This window comes from Microcebus murinus, chromosome 14, assembly GCF_040939455.1.
Source record: "Microcebus murinus isolate Inina chromosome 14, M.murinus_Inina_mat1.0, whole genome shotgun sequence".
NCBI classification, from domain to species: domain Eukaryota; kingdom Metazoa; phylum Chordata; class Mammalia; order Primates; family Cheirogaleidae; genus Microcebus; species Microcebus murinus.
The window spans coordinates 76,770,483-76,782,235 of record NC_134117.1 but is presented as its reverse complement, the minus strand read 5'-3'; positions in this window follow the sequence as shown (position 1 = coordinate 76,782,235).

Genomic DNA, 11,753 nt, shown 5'->3' with positions numbered 1-11,753 from the left:
TCTCACTGTTTCTCAGGCTGGTCTCAAACTCCTGAGTTCAAGTGATCCTCCCACCTCGGCCTCCCAGAAAAACCCACAATTCTTACATTTAGTTCTAAGGCCTATGACCTCATTTCAAATACTTCAGGCATGCTATTAATACCATGCTGCTACAGGTTGCATGATGGTGTCCCCTCCAAAATTCATGTCAGAATGTAATTCCCAATGCAACACTATTAAGAAGCATAGCCTTTAAATGGTAATTAAATATGAATGGCATTAGCATCATTATTAAAGAGCTCAAGCTTAAAGGGACCATGCGCTTGCCCTTCTGCTCCTTCTGCCATCTGAGGGCAGCTTCTCCACTCCAGAGAGCAGCCCTCACCAGACACCAATGCTGTCAGCACCTTGATCTTGGACTTGCCAGCCTCCAGCACAGTGAGAAATAAATTTCTGTTATTTATAAATTACCCAGTCTTGGATATTTTCTTATAGCAGCACAAACAGACTAAGAAACATGCTTAATGAAGAAAAATAGAAAACCAAAAGAAATATAAATGTAATACTATTTGTAAAAGGCAAAGATTTATCTGATCTAAAGATAAACCCGAGTGTGTACTATTATTTGTATTAATTAAAAGCACATGCCCACAAAACTAAAGTATGAATTTCACAAGAATACATTCAAATACCTATCAAATGTATTAATATGGTTACCTGTGGGGGAGGAAGGAGGATGGGGAATATGGACATGAGGTAATTAATCAATTACCCAGACCATTGCTGATAGGGTACTATGAAGAGGGGAATATAATTAACTCTACCCTCTGCACCTGAGGCCCCCCAAAAGTTGTTTACTTGGAGATATCTCAAGATTCAATATGGTCAGGACTATACCTGTTTCATTTATCGTCAACATGTAGCATAGTGCCCAGCTTGTAGAATTTTTCCATAAATATTTGTTGAGTGAATGAGTAAATGGACACTTGGCTTGAATCCTGAAGGATAAGTATGAGTTTGTCTCATGCAGAAAGGCAGGGTTCATTGGGAATTCTTTGGTTACAAGCACCAGAAATGGTCCACTGGCGTAAGTCAAAAAAAGAGTTTGTATGAAGTTTTATACAAGGCAACTCACCGAATCAGAAGAAATCTGAAACATTAGTCTCAGGAAGCAAGGCTGAGCCAGAGAGGAACTGTCTCCTCAAGGCTCTTCCAATGTTCAAAATTCAAATTCTAGGAAGAGAGAAGCTAAATGATCAGGTTTGGGCTGAAGTAGGGAAAGGAAGCCTGGAGTCACTCATCTGAACCACACATGCATTGGGAGGCAAGGCCAATGGTTCCTCGGGTGCTGGCACCACAAGAAATAGGAGTGGAAGGAAAAATCAACAGAGGTACTGAGGACCTGCAGCAGGAGGGAACAGCATAGGCAAAGGCAAAAGTGTATGAAGGTCTAGGGGTGTGGGAACGACCAGGATGCCTGCAGTGGGCTGATGGGCTGGCCACTGGAACTGGACTGTGTATACCATGTTGAGGGGTTTGGGCTCTATCCAATAGGCCATGGGGCACCAGCAAAGTTTAGAGCTGTACAGGACATGGTCAGGTTTGCTTTATAAAAAGCTTTCTCTGGCAGCTGTAAGGAAGATAGAGTGGTGAAAGGTGAGAATGGAAATCTGTCCGGGTCAGAGGTAATAAAGTACTTGCAGCAGAGACGGAATAAGGGGCCTGAGCTGAGGGACGTTTAAGAGTCAGCTCCACAGGCTTTAGTGGTTGGCAGGGTATGGGGGTGGGGCGATGATGACACACAGGTTTCTGGCTTTCATGACTGGGGACACAGTGCTACTTCTCACTGGGAAACAGGAGAAGATGCAGTTTGGGAGAATAGCAGAAAAGTTTGCAAGTCAGAGCCACCAATGAACCAATTACGAAAGATGAGGAGTGTGACACAGAGCAGCAAGGAGGAACAGAGCCCTAGCAAATCAAAAGGGCTCCGAGCCTTCAGCCTTCTAGACTAATTGATGCTTTGCTAATTACACTGATTAAAGCAAACATTTGTGGCAATCAAGGCTCCCGTGAGGGTGGCTGCCTGAGAGGCCCTGAGGCTCTGCACGGGTCTTCAGAAGCAGACGCCTTTCTTTGCTTCCTTGCCTCTGTGTGTTTCGGGGATGGGGAGAGGGTGAAACAGAACGTGCCAGTTTTTATTTATTCAGGTTGTACAGAAATTAAATCATACAGAAGGACACAGAGCAAAATGTGAAAAGTCCCCTTGCACCTGCCCCAGTCGCACCTTCGTTCACCTCCAGAGGTAACTACTGGCCGGTTTGACTAATATCTTTACAAAACTGTTTATGTACTTACATATATATATTCGTACAAATATACATTTATAAAAACATACAATGGACCACACCAGAACATAGTTCTGCAAACTGGCTCCTTTTTTCCCTTTAAAATTTTTATTTTAATCTCAGTACACGAAGGCCCATCTCATTCTTTATAATGAGAATATTGCATTCATCATAGGGGTGTATAATGACCATATTTCAGTTCTCACCCATTGAATGGACATTACATGCTTTTTGACATTTACAGCAAAATAAAAATAGAGAGAAAGAGAGACAGAGAGAGAAAGAGAGAGAGAGAGAGACAGAGAGAGAAGTCCTGCTATACATACTCTTTAGCACAAGTGCAACTGTTTTGGTAACATTGATTGCTGAAAGATTTTAACACTGGGTCAAAAGACATACATGCTTTAGAATTTAATATACACGGTCTTCAGGAAAGACATTCCAATTTATGTTTCTTGTTAGTGTTTTTGAGTTCGCACTTCCTTACATCCTTGCTGAGACTTATTGCTACCAGGTTTTTTTAGTTTGCGCCAATCTGATAGGTGAAAAAAGATCTCATTTTGCTTTAGTTCGCATAAAACTGATAAATGAAGGTGAAAATCTTTTTACATGTTTATTATTTTGTATTCTTTTTCTGTGAATTGCTTATTGATAGTCTTTGCCCATTTTTCTATTGGGTTATGTTTTTCTTATGAATTTATATAAACATGGTATGTATTCTGGATAAGAAGACTTTGTATGTTATAAATGTTGCAAACATTTCTCCCCGTCTATCCCTTGTCTTTAACTTTGTTTATGGACACTTTGGCCATATAGTATTTATGCTTGTCATGGGCTCAATTGTGCCCATCCAAATTTCACATGTCCTTTTGCCCAGTACTTCAGAATGTAACTATACTTGGAGATGAAGTATTTAAAGAAGAACTTAAATTAAAATGAGGTCTTTCGGGTGACTCTAATCTATTATGACAGGTGTCTTTATAAGAAGAGGAAATTTGAACAGAGACGCGCATGGGGGAATGAGCCTGTGCAGACATAGCAGAGAAGATGGTTATCCGGGTAGCCAAGAAGAGAAGCCTCAGAAGAAACAACCCTACAGACACTTTGATCTCAAACTTCTAGACTGAAGAAAATAAACCTTTGTTGTTTAAGCAACTCGGACTGTGGTGCTTTGTTATGGCAACCTGAGCAAATTAGTAGAGTGCTCTCGTTCGAGGTTCCGATCCTTGATTTGAGAACCACTTAGAACTCCTGCTTTCCCCTCAATTCTGGCTTCTCTTTTCTCCTGGGTTAGGGCTTCTACACGGCTTGTCCTTGGAAGGGTAGGGGTAGTCCCATTTTACCCTCTTGGAAAGCTTCCCACAAAAGTCTGCTTAGCAGTCTACGTGCATTTCTTTCGTTCTTTTCCTTCACTATCTCACTATATTATTATTTTGAAGAGAGATATCAAAGGACAGGTCACCAGAGACAAATACTGTTAACTCTGGGACAGATTTCATCCTCACTTTTTAAAAAATGTATCTTTTACATGCAGAATTGAGATAATGCTTTATTTATGTAACAGGATAACTTAAGCCATTTTTCAAGTTATTAAATGTTTCTAAGCCTGATTTAATGACTACAAGTATATCACTGTATGTGTGTTTCCTCCAGGACGTTTTTCTTCACTCCCAACATGGGCCATTCTGTCTGTGGCTTCCAGCCAGCCTTCACACTGTGTCTGCCTTGTTACCACCACTACTCCCCTCCCACCAGGTGCCAGGTCATGTGACACGCACATTACAGGTGCCATCTCATTTTATCTTTGCCACATGTAAGACATAAAGAAGCTGACACTCGCAGAGGTCACTTATATATAACTATAGGCAGAGTGATGCTCTATGAATCAATGAAGAAATACCAGAGTTGAACCCTGAGACTTCCGGCTCTGGTCCCAACATCTGTTAATGGAGCTGAAAGCAGAACGCCCATCCATGCTCTGATGTTTGTGCAGCGCCACGCGCATACATCTGCATAGCCAGATGCAGATACAGTAGTCCCCTCCTCTGTGGTTTCCCTTTCCTCGGTTTCAGTTACCTGCATCAACCAGAAACTGAAGCAGAACTAACAATGTAGACTTTACTGAAATTTCCCCAAATGTCTCAAATTTCACACTCATTAAAGGGCAAAATTATGCAATGCAATCCTCAAATGGAATGCAGTAATAAGTCACTTGTATGATCCCCAAATGATTACAAACTCTGCAACAACACTTTGACAAGTTAAAAAGAGACAACTCCTTCTGAATACAATGTTCTTAAAAAAAAAAAAGCCTTCAACTATTGAAGCTCGTCTGCTCCTGACATCCAGCCACCCACGTCATCATGGCTCAACCACCCAGGATCACTGAAGTAGATGAGCCTCCTTCTGACGAGTCGCCAGAAGGTCAGTAGCAGCCTAGCCTATGGCATGGTGGCCACACTGTTCACCTCGCTTCATAGCATCAGCTGGGCATCGTCTCATTCCACATCATCGCAAGAAGAGAGAGCACAGTTTGATAAGATTTTGAGAGAGAGAGACCACATTCATATAACTTCTGTTACAGCACATTCTTATAATTATTCCATTTTATTACTGTTGTTGTCAATCTATTACTGTGCCAAATTTGTAAATTAAACTTTATCATAGGTAAGTATGCATAAGAAAAAATGTAGCTGGGTATGGTGGCTCATGCATGTAATCCTAGCACTTTGGGAGGCCTCTGTGGGAGGCTTGCTTGAGGCCAGGAGTTCCAGGCCAGCCTGGACAACATGGTAGGACCCTGTCTCTACAAAAAATTATTTAAAAATTAACTGGGCTTAGTGGAGCATGCCTGTAGTCCTAGCTATTTAGGAGGCCGATGTAAGAGGATTGCTTGAGCCCAGGAGTTTGAGGTTGCTGTGAGCTATGATGATTCCACCACACTCCAGCCTGGGCAACAGAGTGAGACCCTGTCTCCAAAAAAGAGAGAGAGAGAGAGAGAGAGAGAGAGAGAGACAGAGAGAGAGAGAGAGAGAGAGAGAGAGAGAGAGAAAGCATAGTGTATCCAGGGTCTGTTATTAATACTATCCACCATTTTAGGTGTTCACTGGGGTTCTTGGAACATACCCCTCAAGGATATGGGAGACTGCCACATAAAACAGTTCCATCACCACCACAGTCCCTCATGCTGCCCTTTCATTGCCAAACCTACTTACCTCCCACCTCACTTCCTCCTTAACCCCTGCAAACCATTAGTCAGTTCTCCATTTCTACCATTTAGTCATGTAAGAATGTTATTTATAGATGGCATCACACGGTAGGCAAGGTTTCAGGGTTGGCTTTTGTTTCCACTCAGTATACTTCTCTGGAGGTCATGCAAGTTAGTGTGTCTCAAGTGCCCATCCCTTTTACTGCTGAGTAGGATTCCATGGTATACATGGAACATGTGATACACATGAAACACCACAGTTCCTTTAACTTTCACTCATCAAAAGACATCTGGATTGTGTTCAGTTTTTGGCTACTATAGATAAACTGCTATGAACATGTATGTACAGGTTTTTGTGTGAACACAAGTCTTCATTTCTCTGGAATAAATGCCTATGAGTGTAATTGCTGGGTCATATGGTAGTTGCATGTTTAGTTTTTTAAAAAACTGCAAATTCTTTTCTGGAGTGGCTGTATCATTTTACATTCCTACCAACAATGATGATCAAGCTTCTGTGCATCCTTACCAGCATTTGGTGTTGTCACTATTTGGCGGGGGTGTCTGTTACCTGTCCTGATAGGTGTGTAGTGGTATCTCCTTGAGGTTTTAATTTGCACTTCCTGATGGCTAATCAGCATCTTTTCATGTGCTTGTTTGTAATCTGTATATCCTCTTTGGAGAAATGTCTCTTCCTGTCTTTTAGCCCTTTCCTAATTGGCTCGCTTATTTTTTAACCATTGAATCTGAGAGTTCTTTACATAGTCTAGATGCTAGTCCTTGTCAGATAAGTGGCTTGCAAATGTTCTCTCATTCTGTGGCTTGTTCATCCTCTGAACAGGGTCTCGCACTGAGCCGAAGTTTGTAATTCTGATGGAGTCCAGCTTCCCAGTTCTCATTTCATGATCCTGTTCTGGGCATGCAGTCTCAGTGATTTCATGTCCCGCTAGGCCCTGAGGATTTAGGTTCATTCTTTCACCTATGGATGGCCAGTTGTCCCGCACCATTCACTGAAACGCTCTTCTTCCTCCGTAGAATTGCTCTTGAACCTTTAAGACATCAGTTGGGCATATTTGTGTGGGTCTGTTTCTAGGTTGAGTTTTATTGAGATATCATTCACGTAGAGTACAACTCACCCATTTAAAATGTGTCATTTAGGCAGGGCACGGTGGCTCACGCCTGTAATCCTAGCACTCTGGGAGGCCGAGGCAGGTGGATTGCTCAAGGTCAGGAGTTCAAAACCAGCCTGAGCAACTTAGCCAACTAATATATATAGAAAAAATGAGCCGGGCATGGTGGCGCATGCCTGTAGTCTCAGCTACTCGGGAGGCTGAGGTAGGAGGATCTCTTGAGCCCAAGAGTTTGAGGCTGCTATGAGCTAGGCTGACGCCACGGCACTCTAGCCTGGGCAACAAAACGAGACTCTGTCTCAGAAAAAAATAAAATAAAATAAAATGTGTCGTTCAATGATTTTTAGTATATTCACAGAGCTGTGCAACCATCAGCACATTCAGTTTTAGGACATTTCATCCCTGAAAAAGAAACCGAAAGGGGAATTTTTACCTCATTAAGGAAAACAAGTTGTTCCAAGCCCCACAGAGTGTTACGGATCTGCGGGTGCTCCAGAGCGGAGAGGGGCCTCGTGGATAGGCCTGATGTAGACGAGTCCAGCCACCGGCCGCGCTGTCCACGGGCGCAGCGCTGCCAGCGCTGGACTTGGGCCGCAACCCCCAGGGCAGCCAGGGCTTTCCTCCCCGAAGACGGCCGCGGCCAGCCCTCTGCATCTCTGCCTCCTCCGCCTCCGGAGCAGCCAGGCGACTTTCCACGAACCCACGGCCAGGCGCGGCGTGGAGACTCGGGCCGGTGACTCGGCTTCCTTTTGAAGCAGCAGGATGCGGATGCGAATTCAGCCCCAGCCCCTGCGGCGCCTGAGGCCTCCCAGCTTCCAGAGCAAAGAGGCCCAGGAAGATCACAGCCAGGTTTGGGGACTGAAGGAAACGAGGCCACGCACCTCTCTCAAGCCCAGACATCCTGCGCGTCCCCGCCGCCCAGCCCTACCGGCCCGCACGCAGCAAGGGAGGCGTCCCTCTGAGCAGGCCGTGTGCGGTCCGGCAGCCCCTCCAGGGGAGTCCTGGGCCCGGGGGCCCGGGGCCGGGCCGGCTCTCAGCGGCCTTGCCGGTCACCACCTCTGTCCGCGTTTCCCTCTTTTGCCACGCCGGGGTTGGACTCCGCGTGGCCGGACATCGTGGGGCCGACCTCTGTGGTCCCCGATGCGCTCACTGCTTGCTGGCCTGCGGCCAGAGGCAGGGGGAAGGGGGGGTGCCGCTTCAGCTGGTAACGTGGCTCGGACTGGGGACACAGGACGCGTCCGGGCGGGGCGACACCCTGGGGACTCGGGACACAGGACGCGTCCGGGCGGGGGCGACACCCTGGGGACTCGGGACACAGGACGCGTCCGGGCGGGGCGACACCCTGGGGACTCGGGACACAGGACGCGTCCGGGCGGGGCGACACCCTGGGGACTCGGGACACAGGACGCGTCCGGGCGGGGCGACACCCGGGGGACTCGGGACACAGGACGCGTCCGGGCGGGGCGACACCCGGGGGACTCGGGACACAGGACGCGTCCGGGCGAGGCGACACCCTGGGGACTCGGGACACAGGACGCGTCCGGGCGGGGCGACACCCGGGGGACTCGGGACACAGGACGCGTCCGGGCGGGGCGACACCCGGGGGACTCGGGACACAGGACGCGTCCGGGCGGGGCGACACCCTGGGGACTCGGGACACAGGACGCGTCCAGGCAGGGCGACACCCTGGGGACTCGGGACACAGGACGCGTCCAGGCGGGGCGACACCCGGGGGACTCGGGACACAGGACGCGTCCGGGCGGGGCGGCCCAGCGCAGGCAGAGGGTCTGGCGGTCCGCGGAAGTTCAGGGAGGGCGGGCTTTTCCGTGGTGGCATCGGGACTCCAGGGCGGAGCTCGGATCAGCCAGGCCGACCAAGGGCCTCAAACGCTCTGCGTGACGTTTCGGTCCTGGAAACTCTGTAGAGCCTCTTCGGGGTTTAAGTAGGGACTCGGTGAGGTTTCGTTTTAGAAAAGACATTCTGGAAGCTGATGGAAGGCTAGTGGGAAACAAGACAAAGCAAGGCGGGACTCCCCACGCGCCCACGGAGGGGACCCGGGACCCGTGTTACAGAGGTGGCGTCGGCAGGGGCTGGGGCCGGCTGGCCGTGGGTAGTAAAGGAGGGAGAGCCCAGGGTGCCACAGACCCTTCCTGCCCCTGGGGGCAGTTCCCCCCCCAGCAGGCCCTGCCTCATGCAGGGCTGGGCTTAATAGTTCCTTGAGACCAAGAGAATTGTTGCCTTCTTATCCTTGGAGAACTGGCCTGATCCGGCTGGGGAGAAGGACCCAGCAGCCCTGCCTTCATGGTGCTCAGACACAGACCGCTTCCAGCAGGCTCCGGGAGAGCCCATGGCCGAGCATGCAGGAGGACAGAGACCAAAAGAATAGGACAAAAGGAAAGAACACTGAAGTGGCTAACAAATCAGACAGAAGGTGGGCACTCTTAATTGAGTTTTTTTAGAGTCAAGATTTTCTTTTTAATTGCCATGTCAATACATGCTCATTACTTAAAAAGTTAAAAGACACAAAAAAATATAAAGAGAAAAATATTCATATCCTCCACTCAAACTCAACCAGTTAGTTGAGTTTATCATTCAGTGTCTCCCTACAGTCTTTCTTCCTTACATGGTGTTTGAGCATTTAGCAACGTTGGGGTTATATTGTCTTCACAATTGGCAGACCCTTTTCACTTCAGATTATCTCAGAAGCATTTTTCCATCACATGATAAACCCCTGTGTCAGCTTAAACATTGTGGTGTTGAACAGGCCACCACCCCACTCCTGCCCTGCCAGGTTCAGCATAATTCCAGGGAACCTACAAATTTTGAATGCAAATGCCACTTGGTTTACTTGCCTTTTGCATTATAACAGAAGTTCAGAAAGCTGGCTTCCTGATACTTATTACTCTTATTCTCTTCTGAAAAATCTCTAGGCTACTATAAACACAGTGACTTAGAAACACCAGCATTATAATTAACTTCCAGTGGAAGCAAAGAGGCAGTGTGGGCTGAGGTTAGTTAATAAGATTGAGACAGTCTCTTGTATTATATGAAGCACGTGGACTAGAGATTATGGCCTTAGGGAATAATCAATGCCATTGTTGATTGGGTTCAGATTGATTTCATAAGGAAGAACTGAGCTATTGAAACATTGGCAGACATTGCCTCATTATTTAAACTCCACCAAAAAAGAGTTTGCAACATGTTCTCAGTGGTTGATGTAGGAGATGGAAGGAGATATTTACCACTATTCACATGGTGAATTACAGCTAGAAAGAGGGTCTCTGTTGATCCTTCAGGAAACTGCAGTAACAGCAGGCCTTACATTCTGAGCTCAGGGACCCAGTCGCAGAACGCACAACATCTTCTAGAAATTGGGCTCCATCCTTGGCTGTGAACTCACTGCTCACACTGCAGTCCACAGTCCAGAAGCACTGGCATCCTCTGGGAGCATGTGAGCAACACCGAGTCTCAGGCCCCGTCCCAGACCTATTGAATCAAAATCCATATTTAAACGATATCCCCACATGAGTTGCACGTTAAATGTAAGGGACACTGCTCTTAGTAACATCAAAAATCCTTTAGCCCTTTGGAGAAAAATTATGCCCTAGGTAAGTCTTAATGGGGACTGACTTTGTGGCTTAACTTGCAGCGAGTTCATCTTTAACTATGTTAAATAAAAACTCCATCATGACTATTTATATGTTCAAGAATTTCAATCTTTGGAAATATCTTTCCTTTTTTCCCTTCCCAAGAGGCAACTATAAGTCTGGTGGCAGGCACCCCCTCCCCTCCCAAAAGGGATAAGGAGAAGCCCACAAGACCCACAAAAATAACTGCTAGGCCCAGCTAAGCTAAAGAAGAACCACACCTGGATGTTCACCCGGATAAGGAAAGTTTTGGTCCTTGGAGTCCGTACCCAAGTTTCAGTTCCTGGATTCCACAAATACCGCCAGCCCCTCCTGCTTCTCAATAACCACCAAAGGTCACAGTGGAAAATCCTCAGCTCTTCCCGCCAAAAGTCTCTGGCCTGCCTCAAACAATATAAAAGCCCTCACCCCTTTAAAACAGGCACAACTTTTTGGCCCCTCCCTCTTTCTTGGGACCCACAAACCTCGCCCAGGAGCAGTTAATAAAGCCACGTTGTTTGACCCCACTCTCTCTCTGTCTGTCTTTTCTTTTTGCCACTGCCAAAAACTTTACGGCGACTATTTCTCTTCCAAGTGCCACTAGTTTTCAAACACTTGTTAGCATTTTCTAGGGAGAGTCTATGACTTCTATGGAAGACCACAGGAACATGAAATGTGAGGGCTTTGCCTGTGTGTGATACACAAACAAATGTTTCTTCTTAGGAAGGTTAGCTTTGCATTAATATATACATATTTTAAGTTTTTATTTTTGTTAATCATGTATGCCTATCTCCACTTCTCCTTGGGTTCTCATCCTTCCAAGGTCATATCATGGACCAACTGCAAGAACAGGGCCAGATCGAGGTTGGAGATGTACAATCCCCTCTTTGAGGACATAGCTGAAGAAATGAATGTCTGTGGAGGTTGATCCATTGTGCTCTTAATTCCTTTATTTTTTTAAATTTCAATCACTGATTCTTAATTCCTAAAGCTAGCAATTTCAGCATCATTACTAATGGAAATGGGATCTGGATGCACCTTGGAAGGAAGGTTTATGCTCTTGTTCCACCAAGAACTGTGGGCAGCCAGAAAGCATCAAAACTGTCAGGACCAGGACAGCACCTGGACCTCTGCTCTGTAGCCAGCTGGTGACCCAGAGCTCAGACAGGGCAGTTTTTTCCACTGTGGGCACAATTCCCAGCTCTGGATTTACAGCACCCCAGGGTGCCACAGAATTCTCAGAAGTTGCTCAACATCAGTATTAATTCATTAAAAAGAAATTTGCCAGCGTATAATAGTTTACAGTCAGGGGAGGAGAATGTTGTAAAAGTGAAATAAACAACATTATACTACAAAGTCCAAAATTCTGAAAGTGACAAGACTGTGTTTAACCATGGTGGCCCGGTCAAGACCAACATGGCAGTACCCTCCTCTGCCAAAGCTTCCACACTCCTATACACCTCCTCTG